The 9,831-nt window shown below is 41.7% G+C and overlaps 1 long non-coding RNA gene across 1 annotated transcript in view; it reads left to right on the top strand.

Moving 5' to 3' along the window:
• Positions 1 to 1,446: 1,446 nt before the first annotated feature.
• The window catches only part of LOC107982794 (uncharacterized), a 20,640-nt gene continuing 12,255 nt past the window's right edge, over positions 1,447 to 9,831 (top strand). Inside the window, exons 1-2 of the long non-coding RNA XR_001730230.2 lie at positions 1,447 to 2,212; positions 4,595 to 4,664. This is a non-coding gene — a long non-coding RNA (uncharacterized LOC107982794). The remainder of the gene's footprint in view (positions 2,213 to 4,594; positions 4,665 to 9,831) is intronic.

Genomic DNA, 9,831 nt, shown 5'->3' with positions numbered 1-9,831 from the left:
CAGGTGCAATGTGGCCCCCTTTATGCTCTGGTCCAGTTTGGCACAGGGTGGGCCATGGATGATGGGATTTGCAGTACCCTCACCCAATTCACCTCCCATGGACCACTGTGATACCCATGAAAGATGAAACAGTACCATACTTGACACACAGGTGCAATGTGACACAATTTATGTCCTGGTGTGGTTTGCAGGAGAATGCACCAAGGATGATGGGATTTCCAGTACCTTCATCCAATTCACCTCCCACAGACCACTGTGATGCCCATGAATGATGAAACTGTACCAAACTTGACACACAAGTGCAATGTGGCCAGCTTTAAGTCCTCCTGCCGTTTGAGGAAACAACTGACCAGGGAAGATGGGATTTACAGTACCTTCACTCACTTCCTCAGACCACTGCAACCCACACCAATGACTGATCAAGATCAAACTTGACACATTGCGTCCCCATTACCTACTTTACATCCTGGCGCTATTTGGAGGGGGATGGACCATGGACTTACATATGGGAGTTGTAGTTCACCCATACCAATTGAAGACAACTGACACTGGATCGAGACTAAACTTGGAACAAAGGCAAACAATTCCATTCTCAAATAACCCGGGCACCGCCGGGCCCCCAAGCTAGTATATAATAAAAGTGAATGTTTGTATGTTTGTATCAGCGTTTTGATTGGCCTGGCGGAATATGGATCAGCTTTCTGATTGGCTGGCCGGAATATTGGCCAGGTTTCTGATTGGCCTCCACTTTCACAGGCCAATGGGACCGCTGAGGCAAAAACTACTACCAACTGGCTTCGTTCGGCCTACTTATCTCCTCAGAACAAAGCTAGCTCTGGGAGAGTTAACAGCCTCGGCCTACACTTTGGCAATCCAAAACACCACTGGGACCACCAGGAAGGCCGGAGCTGGACCAAACCTGACACACATAACCCCTACGACCCATGAACCCACTGACAACGGATCTGGACCACATAGACCCAACATGCCCAACTGTCAGACTGATAATAAAAAACTTTGGTTCTAAGAATTACAGTTCACTCACACATTCACAGCATTCTGAATCCAACTAATGATGGAAAATAATTATGTTTTAATGCTTCCTTTTCAACAATGTTTGTGGGTATGTTTATGAAAACTCTACCCCCTCACCTCACCTCCTTCAGCGCTTCTACTGACAGGCTGCTAGGCCCGGCTAGGCCAAAGGCGGGGGCCATCTTCACCCCTTAATACTGTTCCAAAGAAGACAGGTTTCCCCTGGCTCATTGGGACATAGTATTATTCACAGCACACTAAAGAGAAAATAATGACTATCTTTTAAATCTTTCCATTTAAGGATGGTTTACTCCCCCCCCCCCCCCCCCCCCCCAGTTTTTACTGAGGCAAAAAACTACCACAGAGCAGGCTTTGGCCTACTCACTCTAACAGTGAGAAGGGGAGAATGGGGCACATTTCATGTTACAGTATCAAACTGCTTGTCATTTTAGTTTAAAATTTGAATATGGAATTATATCCAGTCACTATGGACATTCTCCACTAGCACAGTTGTACTGGGAGCAGGGTATGCGCAATGGCATATTTACTCTGTGGAAAGCAATGACAACCAATTGTGGAAAACTTCTGGCAAATCCATAGCTATTTCGGTCACAAGTGGATTTGCCCCCAGTGCTATCCAGCTCTGCACCAGTGGGCACTGGGTCCCTCCTTGCAATATTCTTGGATTCTGGACACTGTTCACTATTATACTTGGCTTAATTTTTTACACTGTTCACTATTATACTTGGCTTAATTCCAGTCACCTAACCGTATGTGCATTTACCACTCAGTATACCTGGATGATGTTACATCATTCAGTTAATTCTAAACTTCTCTAACTAGACTACTTGGTTACCTTCATTATTATTTCCTGAATATATTTAAAGGAGTCCATGGCTTCCGTGTTGCATTCTTGCCTTATTTTTATTCATCTAGCTTTCTTTCAATGTTGCAGGTTTATTTTACTGCAATGCAGGGAGAAGCAATCTGAGGAGTAAACTGTGTAGTGCGACAAATTTTCTGCTTTTTAAATATTTCAATTGATTTTCAGTTAATAACTTTTGACCTTCTGAACCAAAGAGTCTGTTACATGGTAGATGCATCAAAGACTGGGGCAATAAGACAACAGGCTGGAAACCTGCTTTTGTTCCATGCTTTCGGGTCCCACTTTGCTATGGTAAGAAATGAAGAATTAACCTATGTTTTAAGAATAATTTGCTCTCTCCTTTCTCCACAAATATAGGATAAAAATGTAAACACCTAATTTCTTGTTAGAGCAATAGCACTCCATCTTTGAGCATGTCTATAAGTCACAGGAAACAGCAAACACTGCAATACACTAATTCCATCTCCACTACAGTACTGCATAACCTATAGTGATCATGGGTACCATTTAAAGGAAAGCAGAAATAAAACAAACAATTGGTTCTTCTATTGTTGAAATTCATATTGCGGGTGAAAAAGTCATGCCAGGGCTAAACCCAACCCCTCCATTCTGTATATACCTCTCCCAAAATGTTTCAAATGCAGATAATCCAACCATCCATCACTTTATTTATACCTCAACTTTCCCCAAAAGTTACAAAATAGAATTATAATAAAATGTGATATTTTTCTTCCTTTTAGAGCAGTGGTTCTCAAACATTTTCAGCTGCGGAGCCCTTTTTGAAACAAATGTTTCCAGTAGAGCACCAATAAATGTTTATATATAATGTTTATATACAGCATAGTATAGTATATATATCAGGCATGGGTGGTGAGGAAAAAGGGCTTTTGAGGTGAGGGAGGCAAGAAAAAAGGCTTTTGGGGGTGAAGGAGGCTAGAAAATGGCTTTCTGTGGTGAGGGAGGAGGGGAATAGTAGAAAGGAGAAGGGAAAACTTGGTAGGGAGGAGAAAGGAGGGGAGAAGCACGGAGCCCCTCAGTATGCTTCATGGAGGCCCAAAGGCACACTTTGAGGACTGCTGCTTTAGAGCCTAGTACCAGAGAGGATTGTAGGCCCTACCTATCTCCGTGATCGCATCTCCCCCTATAAGCCCTTGAGATCATCCGGGGAGGCTCTTCTCGCGCTCCCACCACCGTCTCAAGTGCGGCTGGTGGGGACAAGGGAACGAGCCTTCTTGGCAGTGGCCCCCCAGCTCTGGAATGCATTGCCAAAAGAGATCAGGCAATCCCCTACATTATCCAATTTCCGTAAGGAACTGAAGACCTGGTGGTGTCGGCAGGTTTTTCAGTAATTACATTGGAATACCGCTGATTTCTGGGCCTGAATATATTGCACAAGATTTCTCTAACTTAAAATGATACATTTTAATAAATTGGGTTTATGGTTCCCATCCCCTTGATCAGGTCATGTAAGTGTTAGTTATTTCTATAATTGTATTTTTACTTTGTTTAATAATGTGTTATTATGTTGTTATGTAATGCTTGTGTTGTTTTTATGATTAGAAACCGCCCTGAGTCCCATCTGGGAGATAGGGCGGTATATAAATAATAATAATAATAATAATAATAATTATTATTATTATTATTATTATTATTATTATTATTATTATTATTATTATTAGTGTTCTTTCTTCAATATTATGCCTTGAAGGGAAGGAGTAAGCCACCACCATCCTCATAAGTTGCAAAGTTCCCTACCCATGCAAAAAAATGGAAGTCCAGATACAGTAGGCCCCCTGTATGCATGAGAGATATATTTCTAGAAAATTATGATAATTGTGAACTCTATTGAAATAAACAACTTCTGCCAGAAGGTACCATAGAATTGCCTGACAAGACCTATAATAGTCTTAGAGAGGCATCTAAGAATTCACTAGGTCCTCCAGTGTGACTATATGATAATGTATGGCAGAAACATACATTACAATCATTTGAGGACCCAGGAAATTCCGAAAGAGGACATTTTTTTGGATGCAGGTAGATGAAAGTTCAGATACTGGTACTTGGGGTCATACTATATCATAGATAGCTATCTTGAATAAAATTAATAGTGTATGAAAGAAGAAACATTGTAACCAATTTCTTAAGCTTAAACTTACATCCTGGCCATAATATTTCAATGATTAAACTCCTTTTTTTTTCTTGCTCAGGCTCGATTATGTACTTTCATTTGTCCCATATTCACAATTATGTCATTTCCCATGGGAGCACCACTAGTGAGTGTGAGTCCTCGTGTTCCTTCTCACCTAAGAGAAAGTGATTGTTCAAATGATGATATGAATACATTAGTCATCAGCTAAATAAACAAAACAAAAACTTCAATGTTTTTCATCCTTGCCATATTGTAGATGAAAGAGAAGATGGCTCATTGTAAATTAAAGATTTAACTGGGAAATTAAGGGTCAAGAGAGATCAGGAATTAATTGTGAAGAACTGTTGGTGCCAGAAGTTTATACTCAGTTAAGGCATAAGAGTGACCTTACTGTATCCTTAGATAATTGCCTTTCTGCTCTCCAAAGACAAGTACATAAAGTGCCTATGGCAAGCAAGTCATTGTGTCTAGAATATAAAGCATTTTGTTGCTTAAAAAAATTGTCAAATTATTTTTATATCCAGGTGCAGTATTCCAGATGTGTGGATCCCCCGCCTTTTCCTTTCCTAAGAAGAAATAAGAAAGTCTCTAAACGTAAGTACTTTTCTTAAGCTAGTCGTTTTTCCAGGGAAAAAATGAGAAAGTAAAATACAAGAAAACGAGTCATTTATAAACTGATGAGTTTTGATTGAATTTACAAATTCTGGACTAAAAGCAATCAGTACCATTGCACATGGGAATCATTGTTCTGATTAAAGGGGGAATTCCAGGTGTTGCTGGACTGCAACTCAAAACAGCATTCACCATGGAATATTCTGGAAAAGTTTTAAAGGAATAGCTGTTCAATAATGTCTAGCAGGCCACACATTTCTGCCCTCTCCTAATACATCTATCTATACACATAATAAAAGGGAAACTCTGTATGTGTGTATGTGGCAGAGGTGTCCACTTACTAAGACAGCCTCCTGCCTCCACAAACAGCTATAACCCACAGTGCTGAGGAGCCACCAAAGGTCCTCCCTCCACTGACACTGCAGTTATAGCGAGTGCCATGAACAGGTAGCCCAAACCCTGTCAATGTCCTCCCCAAACACTATGGCCCACCATCCAAGAAATGGTTTCATTTGGGGACAATTTCATCCTACATTTTATGTGTTTCCTCCACCACAGGCAGACATTCCTTAACTCTCTCCATGGGTGTCGAATTTGCATGACCCTGCCCACTGCCTCTCCCTTAACCCCTTCCTCCTCTTTTCAACTCTGTCTGCATAACAGAGCAGAACTGAGCAGAAATTAAACATACTAGAGGAGCTTAGGGGACTGACTTCACATGATGGAAGTTGTAGTTCACCCTGCATCAAGTCAAATAGACCATAGACCTGGACCACATTTGGCACACAGAACCCTCATGACCAACATAACATACTGGAGGGATTTGGAGGGATTTCACCTAGATTTTGTAGCCATTGTAGGTATTGGGATTTATAGTTCACCTGCAATCAAACTTGGCACACAGACTCAACATGGCCAACTGTGAGTACTGACAGGTGTTTCAGGAAGATTGCCCCAGGAATCCAGGAGATGTAGTTCACCCTCATCCAGAGAACACTAAACCCAACCGACAACGGAACTGGACCAAACTGGGCACACAGAACCAACATCGCCAATTGTAAATACAGGTGGGGTTTGGGAGCAATTTTCATTGGAATTTGGGAGCTGTAGTTATTTATTTATTTATTTCCAATATTTCTACCCCGCCCTTCTCCCCGAGGGGACTCAGGGAGGCTTACACAACTGGCAGGATCACTACCAGTACATCATAATACAATAAAATAAGAATAAAACAGTTAAAATAGTCAAATAACATAGTAAATTACAATATATAAAAGATTTAACACAGTGCAACACTGAATATATATGCCAATCATCCACCAGACCTTGTGCAAAAGCCTTAATCCAATCCATGTCAACGCAAACTGAGTTCATTCATTAAACGCTTGCGCGCATAGCCAGGTCTTCAACTTCTTTCTAAACCCAGAAGGGATGGAGCCTGCCGGATGTCACTGGGGAGGGAGTTCCACAGCCGAGGAGCCACCACCGAGAAGGCCCTGTCTCTCGTCCCCACCAGCCGCGCTTGTGAGGCAGGTGGGATTGAGAGCAGGGCCTCCCCGGATGATCTTAAGGTTCTCGTGGGCTCATAGGAGGAGATGCGTTCAGACAGGTAAGTTGGACCAGAACCGTTTAGGGCTTTGTAGGTCAAAACCAGTACTTTAAATTGGGCCCGGTAGCATATCAGCAGCCAGTGGAACTGGCTTAACAGGGGGGTGGTACGCTCCCTGTAAGCCGCCCCAGTTATTAGTCTGGCTGCTGCCCATTGTACTAATTGGAGCTTCCGGGCCGTCTTCAAAGGCAGCTCCACGTAGAGCACGTTGCAGTAATCCAAATGGGATGTAACCAGAGCGTGGACCACCGTGGCCAAGTCAGGCCTCCCAAGGAACGGGCGCAGCTGGTGCACAAGTCTCAGTTGTGCGAATACTCCCCTGGCCACCGCCGAGACCTGGGGCTCCAGGCTCAGCGATGAGTCCAGGATCACCCCCAGACTGCGAACCTGTGTCTTCAGGGGGAGTGCGACCCCATCCAACACAGGCTGTAACTCTATTCCCTGTTCAGCCTTATGACTGACCAGGAGGACCTCTGTCTTGTCTGGATTCAGTTTCAATTTGTTGGCCCTCATCCAGTCCGACACAGCAGCCAGACACTGGTTCAGGACCAGGACAGCCTTCTTAGTGACAGGTGGGAAGGAGTGACAGAGTTGGACATCATCTGCATACAGATGACACCGCACCCCGAAACTCCGAATGATCTCTCCCAGCAGCTTCATGTAGATGTTCACTTTTATCCAGAGTTCACTCTTATCCAGACAGCACTGCAGCCAGACGATTATCTATCTGGACCAAACTTGGTGCACAGACCAAAAATTGCCAACTTTGAATACTGGCAGAGTTCTGGGAGGATTGACCCATGACTCTGGGAATTGTAGTTCACCCACACCAAACTGAGAATACCTAACATCCAAAAACAAACAATGCCTTTTTCAAGTAACCTGGACATCACTGGGTCAACAGGCTAGTACTATATATACTGTACTCACATATAAGTCGACCCTATGTATAAGTCAGGGGCAGGTTTGGGGGCAATATTATGGTTTTGATATGACTTGTAGATAGATTGAGGATTATTCCAGAAGGAAAAAAAACACCAGCATTTCTTCAGGTGACGCCTGCTGCCATTTTCCCACCCAGGCATTTAAAAGGGCCAGGAGTGGTGCCATGGTGAAGAGAGCAGAGACATATTTTAGGTACTCTCAGAATGGACTCAGCTTTCATCCTTTTTCAACTTTATGTAGAGAAGAGGATGATTTATTTTTTTATAAAGATTAAGGTATATTGATCCATGATAAATTGACCCAGATTTTTCTGACAATTTCTTGAATGAAATTTGTAGACTTATAGATGAGTATATAGGCACAGCTAGGCTGTGTCTGGTCACAGGACTGAGTTAAGATAGGTCCAGCAGTTCATTTTAAATAAAAAAACTTTCATTAATAAAGATTACTTCAATTTCAGAAACTGTTGTCTTCCTACATTCCAGCCTGCATTACAGTTGGCCCTCCATATCCACGGGTTCTGCATCCACAAATTCAACCAACCATGGCTTGAAAATAATCAGGGAGGAAAATCCCCAAAACAAAAGCACTGCACTACATACAAGTACTACACTACATATTTTATCACAACATAGTTGCCATCGCGTAATAGTCAGACTCCCATTTTTGGGTGCCCAAATTTTAGTATTCCTCGCACAATAGTTGCATCTCTGCACGCCTGCCCCTTTGGAGCTACAGGGCTTCATGCAGCTGAGAGCCGAGTGAAGCCCCATAGCTGGATATTTTATCTTTTACTTTTTATCCCTTGTTGGGAAAAAAGAGGAGTGCAACTATTATGCGGTGAGAAAAAAATTCTAGCTATGGGGCTTCACTTGGCTGCCAGCCAGAAGCTTCATACCTTCCCCCTTTCATCCAGCTAGCAGTCAAGTGAAGCCCCATAGCTGGAATTGTCTTCATGGCATAATAGTTGCACCACACTTTTTTCGCTAAAAAATGAATAGAAAGTTTGACTATTATGCAATGAAATATGGTACTCTGCTGTAGCGACCATTTCACAGGTTCTCAGGCTTTTTCTGGCACTCATTTGAGTTGTTTGCCATTTTATGTAAGGGATGTCATGTTACTACAGCATAATGCAACTTGAGCATCCATAGATGTTGGTAGTCAAACTCCAGTGGACACTGAGGGCTCACAATGTGGATTTGGGGAGGGGATAGAGTCCCTTGGGTAGAAAGAGGTAGGGTAGAGGATTACGGTCAATCTGAATAGCACAGCCAGAATTGGCTGGCTGCAACACAGCAATGCACATTTAGACACAAAATCTCTCATTTATAATATACACTGAATGGAAATATATACTTTTGAAACTTTTGTCTAGGAAAGAGTTTTTGCAATCATAGTAGACAGCTCATAAGCTCCATGCAGGTGCAGGAGTGGAAAAGCCTCATCAGATGCAGTAGCTGAAAGCCTCATTTAATGCTGGAAATTATAACAATTTGAAATGAACATTAGACTTTTCTTTATACATGGAATATGCCCACAAAATGCTATAATGAGATACAAACTAGTTAAAATCAGCTAAGTTATAAATTAAGATGGAAATATTCTAATGAAAAGGGGCAATTTAATTCTCAAAACTAAATTGAGTTAAATTGTAATTTCACCATTAATCTTACTAGTTATAGAATTGTATAATTAATTAATTATTGAATGAGACATGCTAAAGATGTATGTGTGCAGCCCTCATCGACACTGCCATATAATTTGAAACGGCATTTAAAACTGTATTTGAAACTGTATTATATGGCCAGTGTCAATCCATATAATGCAGTTTACCTGCATTGAACTGCATTATGTGAGTCGATGCTACACGGCATTATATGGCAATGTAGATCTCTTTTACTGGGCTATGCTGCTTTCATGAAAAGGAGGGTGTGAGAAAAGTTGGAAGAGAATTACCAGTGAATTATAAAAGGTGCAAGTGAGAACTACCAAAAATCTGACTGCAATTTATGAAAACCATACTCAAGGAACCTCTTACAAACCTGAGAGTACTTGTGTCAAACTGGGTTGTATCATCATAAAATGAAATGACATGAAAAAGCAGCTGTAAGCAGCAGATTTCGGCAGAGGAGCATATCCTTGCTTTCTAAAATTTATTACTCTGTACCTTTCCCATAGAGATTATTCTTTCATCTTTAATAATGACAAGGGTTTATTGTAGTGATTAAGGAAGGACTGAGATGTTTTTCACTACAATTATTCAGGGACGAATTCTGGTCCAGAAAGGCCCAGCTCAAATGAGGCTCATGGAGATTTTGGTTCCTGCTGTCCTTCTGTAGACAGGGCAGCAATGAGTAAGTCATTTGTGTTTGATAGCACTCAAAATAAACAATGATGAGTCCAGTTTACTTCTTGAGTCTTACATACGGCCAATGGGATTTGCTTTGGGCAGTGAAGCCATATAAGGAATTAAAGTTCTGCACATCTAAAAGCAGTGCAATTGTCTGTGTGTGTGTGTGTGCAATGTTTAGACATACAGTACAGTCATTATTTTAATAGCACTTATTGTGACTTAAGGTCAACATTGTTCTT

Source organism: Anolis carolinensis, chromosome 4 (genome assembly GCF_035594765.1).
Source record: "Anolis carolinensis isolate JA03-04 chromosome 4, rAnoCar3.1.pri, whole genome shotgun sequence".
Taxonomy (NCBI): domain Eukaryota; kingdom Metazoa; phylum Chordata; class Lepidosauria; order Squamata; family Dactyloidae; genus Anolis; species Anolis carolinensis.
Note: the sequence above shows the minus strand (reverse complement) of the source record. Positions and strands in the feature narration are given on the sequence as shown.